Raw genomic sequence first — 21,458 nt, forward strand, 5'->3', positions numbered from 1 at the left:
AAAATGAGAAATTATTAACATGTGAGAAATTATTAAAAAACAATTACTGCAAATTATAAAGATATTCATAGAATTATGTGACTAAGAGTTTTATGACATGGTTAATCATGATAATTGAATAATAATATTATTAGTGAAAAATTGAAACGTTTGTCTTTATATCTTAAACCTAAAAAGATCTAATATATCCTCCTTTATTGCAATAATTTTTGTAGGCAGGAAGGAATAGACCATCTTAACTGGTTGACATTATTTTATTGTGAATTTAATATTGGAATAAAGATTAAATAACACATTATACATTCATATTAAGCTTTAAATTAAGTCAACTAACTCATTAAACTTGTAAATAGATTAAATAGCTTCATTAAATATAATAATTTTGAATTTAAGATAATGTTCAAAATTACAGTTTCATAATTATGCTTTGAATTGAGTTTTAAATATTTCTTAAGTTAAAATAGTTATTTGAGTAAATACAAAAATTAGTTTATGAACCCATAATAAAAAAAATAATTCAGCAGATAGAACTCGTTCCAGGATATAAAGAAAGAGATTTAAGGAAACTGAAAAATTCGAAAATTGTTTTAGAGAACAGTTAGTATATAAGGATATTCGTAACTTCACAATTTAGAGTTTTTTTTTTTTTTGATGAAGGAAGGTCAGATTAACAATTTTAATTAAAAAAATAATTAAATAATTATTAGCAGAAGCCTTACAAAAAAAGAAAAGAAAATAAGCATAGACATAAATCACATTTGGGGTATCGTTCAAGTTAAATCCAAAAGGTCAGAAATGTCTGACCGAATTAAAAACAAAATTAGAATTTCAATAAAATCATAATAAAAAAATAAAAATTGCATTGACTATGTAACAATTAAACCAAATAAACATAAGACAGTCACATGAACTCATTTAGGGAATGATGTAAGTTTCGATTTTCATAAAATAATTATGGTTTAAGGTGTTAACTTCATACATTCGAAAAATATATCTGTTCAACATTTTAACTTCCTAAATTAAAAAAACAAAATATCGATTAAACATGTGAACTTCTTAATTAAAAAAAATATATCAATTCAAATTATTAAATTACTAAAGTAAAAAATACATCGGTTCAACATTTTAAAATCCTAAATTACAAAAATAATATTATCAATTGAAAACTTTAATCGTATTTTAAATGATAAAATAATAAGTTATTTTGTTTGAAAAAACATAAATAAAATAAATTTTGTAATTATAATTTTGAACTAAAAAGAGAGAGGAATTGAGAACTATAAAAATACACTAGATTAAATTTTATTAGAATTATAATTCTTAATATTACAAAGTCTACAAAACTTAATAATTGAAATTGTACCCCAAAATCTAGAGTTACCAAACACACTTACAGATTATGGTTTCTTACCATTAACTCATTATAATTGTTTGGAAACAATAAAAACCAATGATTTCTTTTTAACTTTATTAGTTTATGGATACAATATTCTGATTATAAAAGATAAATTATATCAAATTAATTGTGTGAAACTATTACTTGATAAAATGTTCACAATTAAAGATCTAGGAAATGCAAGTATTTCTTAATATTATAAATATATATTGTACTAATTGCTAGAATATATGCTAATCAACGAAAATATCACTACAACAAAACAGACCTACAGCGACGCTTAAAAAGATATTTGCCAACCCTTAAAAGTGTCGCCAAAAAAGTTACCAATGTTTATTCATGCGTCGTCAAAAGCAGGGTGGGCGTAAGTTTTTACCACGCTTATTTAAGCGTCGGTACAAGCGTTGCCGAAAGACATAAGTTTTAACAACGCTTAAAAAGCGTTGGTAATGAATTTCAAACGTCACCAAAAGTCTATTTTATTTTTAAACTATTTTTATCCATTATTTTAAATTTTTTTATTTCTACTTTTTTGTAGATATTTTTTTTTATAAATTAAATAAAAACACCAAAATTAGCAAAGCCTTATATTCAACAACTCAAGGAACTATTCATACTTTGTTAAATTGAAATATGGGGTATTCCAAAAACTTTACCGTACTTAATTCTTTAGGATTACTAAACTTGTCACTCTTGAGCTCCCTTTTCTTTTCGACCTCGCTAATTGCAAATTTCCATTCTGTCTTTCACTACACCGCACGAGCATTTACATTGTATCGAACCGGATCAATAGAAGGCATTTTATTGGCCATATCTCGCTTCAAAGTAGAGAGGCTAGCGTGCAATTGCTTCTCTAAAAGACTTCCACTGCTTGATGTCTACTAAATGAGCTTTCACTGCCCCCGACACCTTGATTTAATCAATAATAAAATTCAATAAAATCAATGAATTCAACAGCCCAACCTCTTTGTTTGAATCTTTGCCACTTTTTCTATACTTGAATGAAAGCGTCGAAAGGTGAAAAACAAAAGACGGAATACATGAGTTGCATTTTTTTCTTTGGACTTTGACCTGGATGCTGAAGACATTTCCTGCAAACCAAATTGTTTTCTATAAAAACACAAATAATAATTCAGCCAAAACATTTCAAATATAATAAAAAAGACTTAAATAATTAAATAAATTTAAGAATATGTTAGGGTCTAAAATCAATGCCTCGGTCCTAGAATAAATTCCAGCAACCTTTCTCGGCACCCGGTCTCGGTCCTAGGGTGCACATGGGCCATATTTCTGTTTTGTTGTTTTATTATTTTGTTTTGCTTTCTTTTTCTACTTTACAAATTGAATTCTGTTATTCTTTTAAAGTTGTTGTAACCGAATATTTTGGGGCAAGACATCACCTATTTAAGGCTGATCTTTCTTCCCCAAGGACCCATGAATAGAATAATGAAGATATGAACTTCTGCCCTATTCGTCTATTATTATTTACTATGGACTGTTTGGTATAGACCAACAGTAATTCTCTTCGCACCCTTGATTCTTCTATCCCTTTCCCCCAAATTCTCTATCGAAAACCTTCCGCTCCCTTTGATTGTAGAATTTCCACCGGTCTTATTGATCAAGAACTTGATTCTTGAACCCAAAAACACATCTTACGAAACAAGTCGTAACATTCTTGGTATCAGAGCAAGACGATTCTCAAATGAAAGAAACCAGATAGCAGCAAAGATGGATGATCTTAAGACCCTACTCGAAGGGCTGACCCAACAATATGCCTCCATGAATGCTGCCCTACAACAACACTTGACCGAACAGGCTGCCTTGCACAATGTTTTTTTGCCAAATATGAACAGAAGGTATGCTGCTGGAAAAAGCTTGACAGCCATTGTAAAAGGTGCGTTTAATAATGGTCAAGATCCCGGCATCCGACCCTATAATATTGCTTCTTGCTACCTTCCTCCAACCCGACTCACAAATGTTAATATTCCTGAATTTGATGGGACTGATTTGGAGGGCTGGCTCTTATTTGCCGAGCAAATATTTAGGAAAAGCAAGACGAATGATGCCACAAAGCTGGACATTGTCCGCACTCACTTCTCAAAAGAGGCAAGAACGTGGCATGAATCATATTTATGGAATCGCAACCATATGGAAGCATTGACGTGGCATAAATTCAAGAAAGATCTCTTGTTGCGATTCGGTCGCAGGCCCTTGTACAATGCCAAACCGTCGCTGCTGCCCAAACCATGCATTGTTAACACGGTCTGGCCGAGCACAAAATGGGAGCTCAATCATAGGTACAAATCCATATTGTTCATGGCCCCGCCTAATCATCAAGAAGTCCAAGAAAGCGTTCAAGAACCCGTCCAAGAATCAGATTTTTATGACCCACCTTTGGTGCTTGAGACAAGGGACGAACGTGTCATTATCTTGCACACTTTCTCGGTCCAGCAAGGTGCCTCTCGGTCGCGGGTCAACATAATACAAGGCAGCCAGCTAGAAAAGGCCTTTGAAAATCATAATGTTGCTGCCACGGTACAAATAAACAGCAAGAACGAATGCCAAAGTGTTTCACTTGTTTTAGAAGACGTTGCTGAAAATTTCCAAAAAATAATCAAAGGGCTAACCCAGCAACCCAACAACCGAACACCAGCCAGGAAGGTAGTCGGAAGACATGGCTATGTTGTTGCGCATGTGTTGCTGGTCTGGATAAAGGACTGGGCTTGGTTATTTGAAGACATTCTAGAGTATGCCCGGAAGAAAGATGACCCTTTTGCTGCACTTGGCGTGCTGGGCCGAAGGAAGGACTGGTCGTGGAGTAAGAAGACCGAAGGCTTCTAAGAAATGCGGTCCTAGACTCCGACACTTGCGGGACTTGCTGAAGTCCGACCGAATTTTTTGAAATATTGAGCATGCGCATTAGAGGCTCGGCAGACTCGGCAGACCACGGTCTTATTTCGTCGAGGGCGACGAATTTTGAAGGGGAGATAATGTTAGGGTCTAAAATCAAGGCCTCGGTCCTAGAATAAATTCCAGCAACCTTTCTCGGCACCCGGTCTCGGTCCTAGGGTACACATGGGCCATATTTCTGTTTTGTTGTTTTATTATTTTGTTTTGCTTTCTTTTTCTACTTTACAAATCGAATTCTGTTATTCTTTTAAAGTTGTTGTAACCGAATATTTTGGGGCAGGACATCACCTATATAAGGCTGATCTTTCTTCCCCAAGGACCCATGAATAGAATAATGAAGATATGAACTTCTGCCCTATTCGTCTATTATTATTTACTATGGACTGTTTGGTATAGACCAACAGTAATTCTCTTCGCACCCTTGATTCTTCTATCCCTTTCCCCCAAATTCTCTATCGAAAACCTTCCGCTGCCCTTTGATTGTAGAATTTCCACCGGTCTTATTGATCAAGAACTTGATTCTTGAACCCAAAAACACATCTTACGAAACAAGTCGTAACAGAATATTAGTAAGTTAACTTACCACACATGTTCTATTTTCTTAATAAAATACATTAAATTTCAAGTAATTAGCTTCAATGAGAGAGAAGTTCTTAAAACTTACTACTTTTTATCCTTTGACAAAATTGAATATGGGCAATCTTTACACTTGAGCACACACTAGAACATCTCTCTACTAGAATAATATCACACATAATAAGGATGCAAAGTTATGTTCTAAGAATCTAATTTACCAATTTTTTCATAAACTTCCCGCTCTTGTTCACCTTTAAGCTATTTCTTTTTCCAGAGTGTGCAACAGAATCTAACACCAATTTCCAAAAGGATCAATACTACTAACTCCAATACCAGAAATACCACAATTTCCCGCTCATTTCATGCAATTTTTTTAACATCATAAAAAATAGTTTTTGGAAATAATCTGTTTTTCTTATGAAATATTGACAAGCCTGAGATTACCTATGTAGATGTCATCATGTTTAGGTTCTGACAGAGAATAGCTTGATGCAAGTTTTTGACCTGGTAACCAATCAACATATGGAGAAGCTATTAGAAAACTAACCCAAATCAATGAATTAATATATTTATATCAAGTTTTGAGAATTCATTACTTGTGCTATGTGTCACGGCCCACTTGTCTTCCTAACTCAAGTGGCTTAATCATTCATGAAGGCCAAACCCAAGGAACCTTCTAGAAGTCTTGCAAGAAAGCATGTCATGCTCTACATTAATGGGTCATTTAATGTAGTGGTTGGTTGGTAAACTATTAAGGTGGTAGTTGGGTAGTAAGTCATCAATGTAGTAGTTTGATAGCACACAATTAATGGGGTAGTTGAATGTTATGTAATTAATGCAGTAGGTGGGGATAACCCTATAAATAACTTTGAGGTATTCTTTTGTAAAGTACCAAGTATTCAAGTTAGATAGTATTAATATTCTTTATAAGAGTTTACTCTCTCTCTAGAATTTTTGTGTCAATTCTATTTAACGTCGAGTGTTGCGTCGAGAAAGGCTGACTAGTTACTCGTTCTTGCGAAGATCATAACTAGTACCGCATGGATCGTCAGTGGAAAGACTGATCCCGTGACAATTGGTATCATAGCTGAAATGACGAAGAGATCGGATGAAAGTTCAAAGGTCGTGGACGAAGTAGAGAATCTTCCCCACGGGACCAGAGAAGATAGTAGGATCTCTCGCAAAGTTCAAACGGGAGGATCCAAAACTCCAAAGAAAGAGAGAGATCAAGGGACACTATCGTTGACATTATCGCCAGGCTAGAGAAGGTAGAACTCATAATGGCGTACGGACAAGATAATGTTGGGGACCTAGAGGAACGCATTGCCGAGCTTGAGAAGGAGAGAGACGAGCTCCGAGAAGGAATGCAAGGTGCCTTAAACGAGGGCTTGTCAAAATGTCAAGAGAAAACTCAGATCGTGGAGCAGACCCTCCTTGGTGAAATCAGTACCTTGACCGAGAAACTCGAGGTAATGTGTTACGTGCGGCTCATCAAAAACCTCGGTCCTAAAATATTTTATGCATCCATCTCTCGGCCCAAGTATTCATATGGGCCCGTTTATGTTTTTATGGAATAATTCTGTTTTGTTTACTTTCTCTCTAATTTCTTTTGAAACCGAATTCTGTTATCTTGAAGTTTGTTGTAACTGAATACTTTTGGGTAAACCAGCCTCTTTAAATGGTGATGCCCATCCCACTTTTTGGGGCTATGAATTGAATATTTTGGAACTTGGTGTTTAAGTTATCTCTCGGCCCTCCTCCCCCTTCTTGGACCGCTAGGTGTGATCTAGTGGTATTTCTCTCCTCCCCTTCGGCTCTTCTCTCCCTAACCTCGAATTCTCCTCTAATTCTATGTCCGCTGCGCTAGAGTGTTGAATTCCATCATCAAGAACCCGTTTCTTGAATTAAAGAACTTGAAAGGCTCGGTCATAATTTAAAAGTCTAACATCTTGGTATCAGAGCTGGTCGATTCTCAACATGGTAGAAACTCGCCAGCAATCGGAAATGGATGCGCTCAAGACCCTGATTGAAAACTTGTCCCAGGAAACAGCAGCAATGCAAGCTGCCATAGACCGTAGATTTGATGTGGCCGAAGAAAGAATGGCGGCCCTTGAGAGCGGGGCATCTGGAAACATGCAAGAACCCCGCCACAGACCCTATGATGATAATTCTTGCCACGGTCCTTCACCATTTAGGCCCCCGCACCCTGGCCAGAACCGCGATCAACACTATGCTCCTCCTACTCGGCTAACCAAGGTCGATTTTTCTCGGTTTGATGGGTCGGATGTCGAGGGCTGGCTAATATCTGCCGAGCAATTTTTCAGGGTGGACAAAACTAAGGATGCCACTAAATTAGAAATTGCCCCATTCATTTTTCTGGCGAAGCAAGAATGTGGTACGGGTCATATCTTCAAAACCGAAATCATATGGAAGCCTTATCTTGGGATGTGTTCAAAAGAAACCTTATGACTCAATTCGGGCCATCTATACATGATACACCAATGAGACAGCTAATGAATTTAAAACAGGTTGGGTCGGTTCAAGAATATAACCTCCGGTACATGTCGATCTCTCAAAAATTATTACATATGCCAAGGGACTACGTCATTGATTGTTATTTGTCCGGTCTAAGGGAAGAGATTGCGAACTGCATCAGGTTGCGATTTCCAGATTCTTTAAACGAAGTAATGGCCATGGATAAAGTCCAAGAAGCAACATATCGGTCCTTAATGAGCAGTGGTAACTTGTACAGCGCTGAAGCATCATTGCTGCCCACGCCATCCAATATCAACTCAGCCGGGTCGAGCACCAATACTGACTTCAAGAATTCATCATATGGGTCCTCTTCAAATGCAAACTAGGGCCTTGTTAAGCAATTAGACTCAGCCTCAATGGATGAAAAGCGAAAGAAGGGTCTATGCTATTCTTGCAATGAAAAATGGCAACCAAACCATAAGTGTAAATCAAAGTTATTCATGGTTTCGGCCAATCAAGAAGATCAAGAACCTGACCAAGAACCTGTTTTGGATGATTTACCTTCATTGCTCGGCTCAAGGGATGAACCAGCCATATCCTTACATGCCCTGACCGGGTCTAAAGCCTTCCAAACGCTCCAGATTCTTGGCAAAGTTGGGAACCTGCCGGTGGTGATCTTGATCGATACAGGCAGCACCCACAATTTTATCAATAGCAGGATTTTGGAGAAAATAGACCACAAAAGCATAGCAACCCGGGTACAATCAGTTAGAGTGGTTGATGGATCTAATGTTTTATGTTCTAGTGTTTTCAAGGACTTGAAGTGGTCGATGGAAGGCAATGAATACCAAACAGAAATGAAGGTAATTTCCATGGACGGTTATGATATTGTGTTGGGAATTGAATGGTTGATTACTCTAGGCCCGTCTTCTTGGGACTTTGAAAAGCTGACCCTATCCTATGATAAGCAAGACAGAACCACGGTCCTAAAAGGGATTCCTCGGTCGCAGGCCAGTTTAATGCATGGAAACCAGCTGGAAAAGACCTTAGATGAATATATTGTTGCTGCCAAAATGCAAGTAAAGAGTAAGCCCGAAGGCCAAACTGTTTCACTCGCGGCAATGACCTTAGAAGATATTCCTAACGATCTAATTAGAAACTATGGCTCATTCGATGCAGCTGTTATGCTGATTCGGGAGAAAGACTTGGCCTGGATTTTTGAGCCAAGTATGGAGTTTAATCGAAGTTGGAAGAAATTATTTTTGCACCAGGCGCTGGGGACATTGCAGCAACCAAGGCCAACTCTAAACACTGAAAAACTCGACCTTGGGTGCACAGAAATTCCAGAAAGGGGCGGAGTGGCAAGCGACCCGGCAGCGCAGAAGACCGCAAGGACCCGGCCAGTTCCACTACTGAAGCGATTCTGCCGAAAGTTTTTTGAGAAAATACGGTCTTATGCTGCGACCTTTGCTGAATGTACCGAAGCCCGACCGAAGCAATAGTTTTGAAGTTGAAGATGGATATTAGAGGCTGACCAGTTCACGTTCTTTTCGTCGAGGGCGACGAACTTCGAAGGGGGGGATTATGTTACGTGCGGCTCATCAAAAACCTCGGTCCTAAAATATTTTATGCATCCATCTCTCGGCCCAAGTGTTCATATGGGCCCGTTTATGTTTTTATGGAATAATTCTGTTTTGTTTACTTTCTCTCTTATTTCTTTTGAAACCGAATTCTGTTATCTTGGAAGTTTGTTGTAACTGAATACTTTTGGGTAAACCAGCCTCTTTAAATGGTGATGCCCACCCCACTTTTTGGGGCTATGAATTGAATATTTTGGAACTTGGTGTTTAAGTTATCTTTCGGCCCTCCTCCCCCTTCTTGGACCGCTAGGTGTGATTTAGTGGTATTTCTCTCCTCCCCTTCGGCTCTTCTCTCCCTAACCTCGAATTCTCCTCTAATTCTATGTCCGCTGCGCTAGAGTGTTGAATTCCATCATCAAGAACCCGTTTCTTGAATTAAAGAACTTGAAAGGCTCGGTCATAATTTAAAAGTCTAACATCTTGGTATCAGAGCTGGCCGATTCTCAACATGGTAGAAACTCGCCAGCAATCGGAAATGGATGCGCTCAAGACCCTGATTGAAAACTTGTCCCAGCAAACAGCAGCAATGCAAGCTGCCATAGACCGTAGATTTGATGTGGCCGAAGAAAGAATGGCGGCCCTTGAGAGCGGGGCATCTGGAAACATGCAAGAACCCCGCCACAAACCCTATGATGATAATTCTTGCCACGGTCCTTCACCATTTAGGCCCCCGCACCCTGGCCAGAACCGCGATCAATACTATGCTCCTCCTACTCGGCTAACCAAGGTCGATTTTCCTCGGTTTGATGGGTCGGATGTCGAGGGCTGGCTAATATCTGCCGAGCAATTTTTCAGGGTGGACAAAACTAAGGATGCCACTAAATTAGAAATTGCCCCATTCATTTTTCTGGCGAAGCAAGAATGTGGTACGGGTCATATCTTCAAAACCGAAATCATATGGAAGCCTTATCTTGGGATGTGTTCAAAAGAAACCTTATGACTCAATTCGGGCCATCTATACATGATACACCAATGAGACAGCTAATGAATTTAAAACAGGTTGGGTCGGTTCAAGAATATAACCTCCAGTACATGTCGATCTCTCAAAAGTTATTACATATGCCAAGGGACTACGTCATTGATTGTTATTTGTCCGGTCTAAGTTTGTTGTAACTGAATACTTTTGGGTAAATCAGCCTCTTTAAATGGTGATGCCCACCCCACTTTTTTGGGCTATGAATTGAATATTTTGGAACTTGGTGTTTAAGTTATCTCTCGGCCCTCCTCCCCCTTCTTGGACCGCTAGGTGTGATCTAGTGGTATTTCTCTCCTCCCCTTCGGCTCTTCTCTCCCTAACCTCGAATTCTCCTCTAATTCTATGTCCGCTGCGCTAGAGTGTTGAATTCCATCATCAAGAACCCGTTTCTTGAATTAAAGAACTTGAAAGGCTCGGTCATAATTTAAAAGTCTAACATAATGTCATCTAAATTACATGTCACTAAAGAGAATGTGGCGTTACTCAAGAAGGCGGTTGCGCAAGAGTGCGGACGTGCGCCTGTAGGAATCCCCAATTCGTCAAGGATAGATGTTCCAAGGCCTAAAGCGTATTTAGGCGAGAGGAATGCGAAGGAGATTGATAACTTCTTATGGGGTCAAGAGCAGTACTTCAAAGCACTCGGACTGGTAGAAGAGGCGAGGAGGATAGATACTGCCACGACATACCTGGAAGACACCGCAATGTTGTGGTAGAGGCGAATGAGTAGAGACATAGAAAGAGGTACGTGTTCTATTAATACTTGGGAGAATTTAAGGAGGAACTCAAGAGGTAGTTCTATCCTGAAAATTCCATTCGAGAAGCAAGAGCTAAGTTGCGGCGACTCTCACAAAGGGGGAGTATCAAGGAGTATGTCAAGGAGTTCATCGCTACTCTCCTTGAGATCCCTAACTACTCAGACGACGAAGCCTTGTTTGCCTTCATAGATGGTCTATAAATGTGGGCAAAGCTTTAGTTGGAACGGCGTGGTGTCCAAGATCTAAACACCGCGATCGTTGTTGCTGAATCTCTTGTCGAAATGAGAAGGCAAGAGAAACCAAAGTCGACTGATGAGAGGAATGACGAGGGGGAAAATGGTGGAGACCATTTTTACAGCAATGAAGACCCAACTAAGAGTACGAAGCCCAATGGTAGAGGAGATCGGGACGAGAAACGTGGAGAGAGACCCCGGATAAAGTGTTTCTTTTGTGAAGGGCCGCATAAAGCAAGAGAGTGCCCTATGAAGAACAAACTATCCACTTTAATGGAAGAGCAAGAACGCCTTCACGATGAAGCTCGATTGGGGTCGTTAAATCTCCTTAGTGCCGTTAAAGCAAAGTTTGAAGGGCCAAAGACCGCGAATAAAGAACGACTATTCGTGGAAACAAAAGTAAAAAGCCATGTGGTTAAAGCTTTGTTGGATACGGGAGCCAACAACAACTTTCTAGAGGTAAAAGAGGCGGGAAGAATAGGGATTAGGTACACCAAAGAAAAGGGGTTGCTTAAAGTAGTCAACTCGGCACCAAGTGCAACATATGGAGTTGCTCGTAATGTAAATGTCAACTTGGGGGAGTGGATTGGCCTTCTGGATTTCTCCATTATTGACATGGACGACTACAAAATGGTTCTTGGAATAGAGTTCCTAGACAAGGTAAATGCATTTATACTCCCTTCTGCTAATGCTATGTACATTCTAGAGCAAGGAAATACTTGCACAATACATTTAACACGAGAAAGCAAAAGAGAAACTAGGCACCTCTCTGCTATGCAACTCTCAAAGGTTTAAAAGAGGCCTATCCATCATCTTTTGTTACTTTGAAAGAAGATGAGAAAACTATGGTCCAAGAGAAGACACCTCCGGAAGTTACAACTGTCCTAGAGAAAGTTCAGGATGTAATGTCCGCCGAATTTCCAAAGAAACTCCACCATGAGAGAGAGGTGGACCATAGAGAAGAGTTAGTCCATGGTACTAAACCATCAGCGACTATCCTTTATCGCATTGAATCTCCCAAATTGGAGGGATTGAAGAGACAACCGGAGAAGTTGCTCTTCAAGAAAGGGAAGTGCGAAATTGACAAAACCGCAAAGAGAATAAAGAAATGGGAGGACAAGAAGAGAAGACATTTGGAGTTCGGAGGAAACCGAGTGGTAGTAAAACTTCTCCTCCATCAAGAGAGACAATTTTCCAAAGTTCATAAGGGGTCTGTGAGGAGATACGAAGGCCCTTTCTTAAAGAAGAAACGGGTTGGAAAGCTAACATATCGCTCAAAACTTTTGTCGCATTTGGAGACATCATTTAGACCTACAAAGAGGATGCGACGAGGACGTCGCCGGAATGAGTGGGGGAGAATGTCACGGCCCACTTGTCTTCCTAACCCAAGAGGCTTAATCATTCATGAAGGCCAAACCCAAGGAACCTTCTAGAAGCCTTGCAAGAAAGCATGTTGTTAGGATCTAGGTCGCGGATGGGGAACCGGGGTTTGGCCGGTTTAGTACTTTCACTCAACGGTTGGCGCTAATCTGGTTAGAGATTAATACCGGGTTTCAATACTACACAAACTGTAACAAACCCTTGAACCGAGTTCAAGTGCGGAAGTGGTTTGTTTCAAGTTGAAGCAACACACACACGGGATGAATAAAAATGGATTTGGATAAGGTCGGTTTGGATTTTAGTAGGTCGGTTTGAGGTTCGGTAAATCGGTTAAAGTGATGTTTAATCGGTTAGGACGGTATGAGTCGGTTAGTATAAATCGGTTAGATTGTAGAGCCGGCAGAAAGTAAAGAACAAGACAGGTTTTTATGGATGTTCGGAGATAAAACTCCTAGTCACCCCTTCTTCTCGAAACCGCGAGAAGGATATTCACTAAGAAATACACAAACACAATATCCGATCGAGACTTATTTGCTGCTCGATAAACACTCGTACAATTCTCACCGAAATTGTAATCTCACTTTAGATGCACACTTAAACTTTGAATCTTGTAGTGAGATGAACTTGTAATTAATAACTCTTAGAATTTGTAGCTGGTGGAACTAGTAACTGCATTTACTCCTCTTCAGCTCCTTATTTTATAGGTGAAATATGTCAACGGTCACATTTCTTCTCCTTGAATCTGATTGGTTGAGCAGAGGTTCAGTGTTTCAGACCTGGCGGTTTAGACTTCCAATGCGTAGGTCAAACTGGCTAGGTTTGTCTTTTACTTAATGTAGCAACGGTCGGTTAGACAGTTGCCTACACTTGGAAGGTTACGCCTCTGTCTTATCCCAGAATGGAAAGATCTCTTCAAGAGATCTTCTGCAGCCTGCAGAGTATCACCGGACTTGTATGGATATGGCAATGTTATAGTCTGTTCCTTTGGTATCATCTTCCTCAGATACTCAAAGTATCTGTTTGCACCGATTTGTAGATTGTACTTAATTTGATAGTTCTGACTTCTTTCTCAAATAGTCTTTTCATCGGTTTTCCGGTTGAGTGCATTTCAATTTAGGATGTCTATCGGTTGTTCATAGCTTTAGGTTAACCAGATATCTTTCCGGTTTTGGATACGTCCTCTTCTTCTTCTTCTAACCGGTCTTTTCTTCTTGATCGGTTGGATTATTGACCGGTCAGATTTTTGACCAATCCTTGTTCTTAACCGTTCCTGCACAGTGAGTTTGTTTTTGTTAAGTTCTTATTTAACCGGTCTAATTTATCTAACACATGTCATGCTCTACATTAATGGGTCATTTAATGTAGTGGTTGGTTGGTAAACTATTAAGGTGGTAGTTGGGTAGTAAGTCATCAATGTAGTAGTTTGATAGCACACAATTAATGGGGTAGTTGAATGTTATGTAATTAATGCAGTAGGTGGGGATAACCCTATAAATACCTTTGAGGTATTCTTTTGTAAAGTATCAAGTATTCAAGTAAGATAATATTAATATTCTTTGTAAGAGTTTACTCTCTCTCTAGAATTCTTGTGTCAATTCTATTAAACGTCGAGTGTTGCGTCGAGAAAGGCTGACTAGTTACTCGTTTTTGCGAAGATCATAACTAGTGTCGCACGGATCGTCAGTGGAAAGACTAAGCCCGTGACATATGGCACTGAAGTGGACTACCCATCTCTACAATGAAATCAAAAATCAAGAACTATGAGTTGAATCACTAAAAATAACTCCTAAGAGAGGTAAATAATCTCACTTGAGGCACTAATGAAGACTAGAAGATCCTGAAAACTACACGAAAATGCAACACAAGAAAATGCAGCAAGTTACTCTCAGAGATTAAGGATGAAAGCTGACTTGATTATATCATTTTGAAAGAAAAAAAAAACTGTTTGAGATATTTCAAAATGTTCCCATTTGGAACTACTAATTGTTTTGTATCTTAAAACAAAAATATATTTTTTTTCCAAAATTTTACCAAGATAAATTTCAGACCAGTAAATGACACCAGAAGGTACAAGAAGCAAGTGAACAAAACACTTGTAAGTTTCATTGCTGATATGTAATTATATTCTCAAATTTTATGATTAATCTTATCTTGTATCTCTGTCTAAGATAAATAAACACTAAATAAACACTAAATAAACACAAAATAAACACCATAACCCAAGAAATCAAGTTAGACTTACCTGGATTACATAATCTTGTTTATCTGATTTAGAGAATCTTTTGAGAATCCCAAGGAGAAAATGAGTAAAATAGCCCATCTTGTAAACCAAAACAGATCCAACCTGTAATATGATAAATTAAATATTTATATCTCTAATGTTCTTTTTACTCGGATAACCTAACTTTTAATAATATAACCAACATTCTTTTGCTAGAGAATTGTTCCATTGTATGCATCAATTGCCAGTACAAGAACCTTTGAAGGGAAAGTAATGTACAAACAGTCGTTGTTTCCTAGAGTAACGATGAATAATTTATCAACTGAGCTTAAATCCTGAACTCATTTGAAATATACATGAAACTTTTTATATTATGAAAAAAAGGGAATTGATTTGGGTCATTAATCCCATAAACGAATATACAGACTCACCATTTCGTTCTTTCTACTGAAATAAGCAACTAAGAAGTATCACCATAACATCTTACCAAGTGATTTGCACTAAATAAATACATTACTTAAGAAATCCAATAAAAACAAACAATATTTGAAGTCAGCTTTTGTTTTCTCTATGGACATCATCAAATAGACAATTGCGAGAAACCTGCAAACTTAGTAATACAGATAAAACCAATTTGTGGGAAAAACTCAGAAGCATACCTAGAACAGGAGAAACTTCCACGACGCTCAGATCAAGGCAAGCCCTAATGGACAACGCTGTGCACAATTGATTCCATATCGAGGCCGAGTTCTAAAGAACGTCGTTAGAAAGGCATTATGTTGCTTCACATTCAATCGAAATGTTGTCATAAATTAAGAAGACATCTCTTAATTCTTTATTTCTATTTGACTTTCTCATCTTTTCAAATTAATGATCAAATTATAAATGAAATATTCAATACATACTAATAAAAGATAATTCTGATATGGAGGTCTTATATGAAACATCATGTTCATTTCAGAATTTAGGTTAACATCTTGAAGGTTATAGTGACATAGTATTATTCAAAAATCGAGCTACAATCTACATTCTACAAAATATAGTTCCTAAAATCGTTTTGAAAGCCATACTTTGCAGATTGCATACTTCGACATATTACTTTCAAAATAGTGTTAAATCAAAAGTTTGGAATATGTATAACTCGTGATTTGGTTCAACAACATTCTGGTGCAGTTTTAAACATAAACTAATGACCTTAAAAATGCACTAATTTGGCTTACTAGTTTAGGTATCTTTCTTTAGTCTATTCAAGCAATATCTATTTCAGAATGCATTATACAACATAAACAACTTGTTAACATTAACTAAAAACGAAGATATTAAGATCATTTTATCAAATTCAAGCCTTCTAAAGTGAAATATGAGATTAGCTTTAGCTCACATAATCATCAAGGTCTGATTCCCAATTTTAAATAGAGAAAAATGAAAGTCCCTATGGTCATTCCACAATATCAGTATCAGTATTCTAAGAAAATCACTAAAGGAGAGGACTCGTCTCAAGTAAAAAAGCGAATCCAAGCATGAAACAAATAGGTACAATGAAAAAACTCATACAGATCTAAGAGAAAACAAGCAGATGAAGAAACTATGATATACGAAAACCTTACCATCTATATCTTTATCGAAGAGACTGTAGGCTTCCTTGAATTCAGAAATCTGGTCATCGGTGAACTGATCTGCCATTTGAACTGACTTTGGAGAGGGAGAGAGCAAGAACAATCGTGGGGAAGAAGAGATTCTAAGATGAACTACGATTTTTTCTAACTTAACAAAAGAATTGTCATCGGTGAGCTGATCTGCCAAGTTTGGAATATGTTCTCATTTGGAACTATTGTTAGGTTAGAAAATGAAGAGTCAGAGGTAGTCTCATTGATTAGGTTAGAAAAATAGTGGTATTGGGCTCTTTTTTTTTTTGTATGTATACTGATTTTTAATAAAAACAAAAAATAATAGTATTCGGCTTTTCGATTACTAATAAAAACAGGTATTGAGCTAGAAATTTTTTATGTATACTAAATCCTAATTTTAAAAAAATATATAAGTTAAAATTTTATATTTAAATATAATATAATGTTTAATTTATTTATTTTTAATTTATATTATTTTTTACTTTTAATTAAAATAAATTTAAATAGTAATTCAATAAAAGACAAATGGTAATAAAAAAATAAATAATACTGTAAAATTTTTTAAAAATCATGTCATATAAAAAATAATAATAATAAAATTTTAATGTGAAAAAAATTTTAAGTCAAATTTAATTTTAAAAAAAGGAAAATATTTATAAAGTTTAAAATTAAAACATAAAATTATTAAAATTTAAAATAGTTAAATTATAAGTTTTTTATAAAAATAAAATAAAGGTGGTAGTATATATATAAAGTTTGGCAAAAGTTTTTTTTCTTTTATTTTTTACTCATGCTTAATATGCGTTGGCATATAAACGTCGCTGAAAGTATATTTTGTTATAGTGTATATTTTGGATATTTTTGAATATATGTGATTAACGGGATGTACACTGTTAATTTATATGATAAAGGAGGTTAAATTGAATGAGAAAAACAATATTGTGATTTCTAAACCATAGAGGTTCAGATGCCTTGTTGGACATTTGATTTATCATAGTTTTACGCGATTTGACATTGGTTTTAGCATACTACAACAAAGACAATACAATCCTCCCTTACAAATACATGAGTCTTCCCTTACAAATTCAATGGGATGTAGTCCTTCAGTATGTGTGATACCTAAAAGGATTCCTAGTTTGGGTTTGTTTTAATTTTTTATCTAATAATCTATTTGAGAGTTTTTTTAGACGTAGATTGAGATACCTGCACTGATAGTCGACAATCAATTACATATTATTGTATCAAATAATTCTCTTTGCTAGCCTAGCGGTAACAAGAGGTGGATATCCCCAGCCTCCATGGAGGTCATGGGTTCGAGCACGTCTGGTTAAATGGTTAAGTGTGTTTGCAGGCTATGTACTTAACTACCTTGTGACCACATATTTTTTTATTATATCAAATATGGTGATGAACTAATATTTTGTAAGACAAGAAATAAAGCACTATCTCTCGATCCTCGATAGAAGCGAAATACCGAAGTATGTCTACAACAGTTTGTGAGGTCAAATGGATTTCATTTTTACTACAATACATAAACGTCCCACTTATGTTATCAAATCCACTACGGTGTGATCAAACGACAATACATATTTCTGAAATCCAGTTATTCATGAATGTACTAAGAATTTGGACATAGACTGTCATCTTGTACATGATCATTTTCAAACAAGGTTCTAATCATTCTTAACGTATGTATTTAAAGGTACAACATGCCATTATATTCACCAAAACATTATATTTCGGCCCTTTTTTCTACTTGGGGACAAGATGAATCTTAGGAATGTTTGAATGAGTGTAATTAGATTGACATTTGAATTCTGATTATTATTATTATTAAGATGTTGGTTGGTGTAACCCCCGGAAAAACCCCCCTTGCATAAGGTTCTGTGGAAAGCTCGAGGTTCGAGAATTCAACCTCATTTACGTGTCAAGAATTTTATTTTAAAATAAAACATTATTTTTAAAAGAAGACATTGATTCCTAGCAGCTTTTTGAAATAAATTAAAAATAATTAATTTTTGATTCAATTCTAAATAATACGGAGATTTATCAAACTACAATTTGATTTAAAAATTTATTAGTTTAAATTAATTAAACATTATTAATTTAAAAGATTATTTATTTTGAAAAAGAGTCGCCAATTGATTTTTGAAAATCAATAAAAGTTGGCCTACATATACAAACGTTTTGACCAGAGTTTTTTTTAGTTTGTAATTTGGTGATACTCGGGAAGGGCTTTCATGCTTCATCCTTCGGACCCGTTTTAAAATTGGTCTCTACTTATAAAGTTGGCTTTTGAAAATCGGTTGTACTACGTTTGAGTTTTAACCGTTTATTCATCCGGTCCGAGTCATGCTTCTAGGTTTATCGTTATTTAAAGTATTGAAACATCAATATTTAAATGTTAGTACCTATTGTGGATGATAACTAGGCAAGAAATTCTTGAAGAATATTAGTCAGCTTTTAAGGCATTAGAGTTTAGAAATAAACACTAAACAAGCCTTTGTTGAAATATTTTTGTGGAAATATTCCAAAAATATTTAAAATGTATTTTCTAATTTTTCGGTATTCTTAGAAAATGATTTGGAGTCCCAAAATTATAAAAATAATTTTGGATTTTGAAAAGTGGAACCAAACAGGCCTAGGACTGGAGTCCTTCAATCTTGGGTGTGGGAGCTCTTTGTCCCGAGTGTCCCGAGCTTGGAATTCTCGGTCCCAAAATTATAACTCTTGGTCCTAGAGTTAGGGAGTCTTGGTACAAAGGTTATGACTCTCGATCCTAGAGTTTGGACTCTCGGTCCTAAGGTTGGGAGTCTCGGTCTCAAGGTTAGGACTCTTGGTCCTAGGGTTAGGGACTCTCAGTCATAGGGTTAGGGAGTCTCGGTCCCAAGGGTAAAACTCTCGGTCCTATGTGAGAATCTTTGGTCGGATTCCTCGGTCCTAGATGAACATTGGTCATAGGTATTGGTTCTAACTCAAGAATATTGGTCCTAAGTTCAGTTTTATCAGTTCTTGGTCTTGGTCCTAGGCTAAGAAGCCTCGGTCCTCAAGAACACCAAGTGCATGTTATTTAAATTCATTTTTTAGCTCTAATTATTTGATCTAAGAGTTTTGCTAGCATCACAAAGCTCCCAAGAATATGCTGATCATCATCTCAATGTATCAATCGACCTGGATGATGATTAATTTGTTCAAAATAGTTTGTGATAAAAAAATTGGATTTTTGATTTTATAATTGTTTTGAAGTGTAAGGAGCTATCCAATAGGTTCCTTATACTACATATACTTGATTGGTACCAAAACAAGAACACTGGTTATTTGTTTTGACCAAATCAAGAACACAAAATTTCAATTTATTTTGAAAATTTTGATTTTGATAAAAAAAAATCGGGATGGATCAAGCATGATCCAAATAGTTGTCCAACAACATTATAGTCATTTTAGGAAACTTTTTGGACTGTGATTCAACAGAATTAACCCAAAAACTTCAAACCCGTTTTTTTTTAATTCAAATTTGGGTTTTTGTTATTTAGATTGATTGATCGGTTCTATCATATCCAGATAGTTTATAAATCATCTAGAGATGAATTTTCAACCATAAGACACAATAAACAATATACAAGTTTATGTGATTTGAAATATAAAAATTTCAAATTCAAACTATAAATATTAATTAGAGGGTGATTGAAACCTTACCAAGGACTAGAGAACACTTCTTGATCCTTAGGAAAGCTTTCTTGATGCTCAGATTCAAGCTTTAATGCCTCAAATTGATATTTGAAAAATTCAGAAAGCTTAAAAATTGAATGGCGGATTTTTGATTTTCTTCGATTTGAAGGTATCAATTGGTTCCTACGATTTAGAATGACTTAGGGAAGCTATTTATAGCATTCTTAAGTCGGTTATAGACTTTTAGTTGCCTAAATCGGCCAAAATCCATTAATGGCTTTTGGTTGTTCTTGGCTGAAGTCGTAGGATTAAAGATGATTCATCCATATTTTGATAGGTAGAAATGATCACCATCGTAGGGTGATCATTCTAAGCTTTAAAAGAGCTGGAATGGTTGACTATGGAGGAATTTCCAAAAAGGAGAAATCATACATGGTTCTTCATCCTTATCTAGATGGCGTCTCTATGAAGAAGAAGGTGGCGCTCAAAACGACGTTGTTTTGAGCACGTTGGAATGTTCTGTTGGCGTTCTGTCCAAGCGTCGTTGCGGTGGGCATTCCATTAGAATTTTGGCTATTGGGCGTTAGCCAATCCTCTACCTCGCACACACACTTCTCATTGGCTACAACCGGCTACACGGAGCGCTATGATGCGTTTGATGCAGTCCCAGCGTCCATCGATGGACGCGACTCCTGCTGCAATTATTTATTCTTTTTTCGGCTACACCCGATTACAAATTTAACTTATATTTAAAACTTTAAGGGTTTTTTTGAAATTGATTTTTCTTTCACCTTTTTGTCTTTAATTTTCATCTTTTTAAATACACAAAATATTAAAATAAATATGCCAAATATTTATTAATTTATTTTTAGTATTAGGGTTAAATAAAAAATTGTTTCAAATAAAATGAATACAACAATTCATTCTATGTTATTTATTTTTGTCCCTTATTTTTTCTAAAATTATTTTTAAATAAATGAGTACAACATTTATCTTAAATAATTTTTTTTTATTACTTTGACCATTTTCTTTAATTAATTAGACTTTTAGTTATTACAATAATTAGCCTAATTAATTGTTTTAATTGGTGTATCGTCATGAGGTTAATTATTTTGATTTTATTTATTTAAAAGTAAATCAAAATAATTATTTTAATATTATAAATTATAGTGTAGATTTTTAGTGTTTACAATTTAATACAATCTATTAGGATATCTTAAGTGTTAAAAGTTTTTGTCTAGAGTTGGATTTACTAAATTAAAAAATATTAGTTCATTTTAACTTAATAAATTCAAATCTTAATCTTAAATGATCTACGTCATAATCATTGGAATTAAACTCCAATTCTATTTTGATATTTATCAAAAAAAAATACCTTCAGAGATTATATCTTGAGAAGTGGATATCAAAATTAAAAATTATAAATTTTATGTAGGTTGGGAATGACTAATATTGAGTCTGTAATTAGTTGTGAGTATATATAATAATTTAGGTTTTTGATAGTTTGTTAATAATATACAAAAGTAGGTGGCACACTACAAGCCGACACTTTTTTCATCATTAACTCTATAACTTAACCTTCAATATTATGGCGGTTAA

Source organism: Impatiens glandulifera, chromosome 1, assembly GCF_907164915.1.
Source record: "Impatiens glandulifera chromosome 1, dImpGla2.1, whole genome shotgun sequence".
In the NCBI taxonomy this organism is placed as follows: domain Eukaryota; kingdom Viridiplantae; phylum Streptophyta; class Magnoliopsida; order Ericales; family Balsaminaceae; genus Impatiens; species Impatiens glandulifera.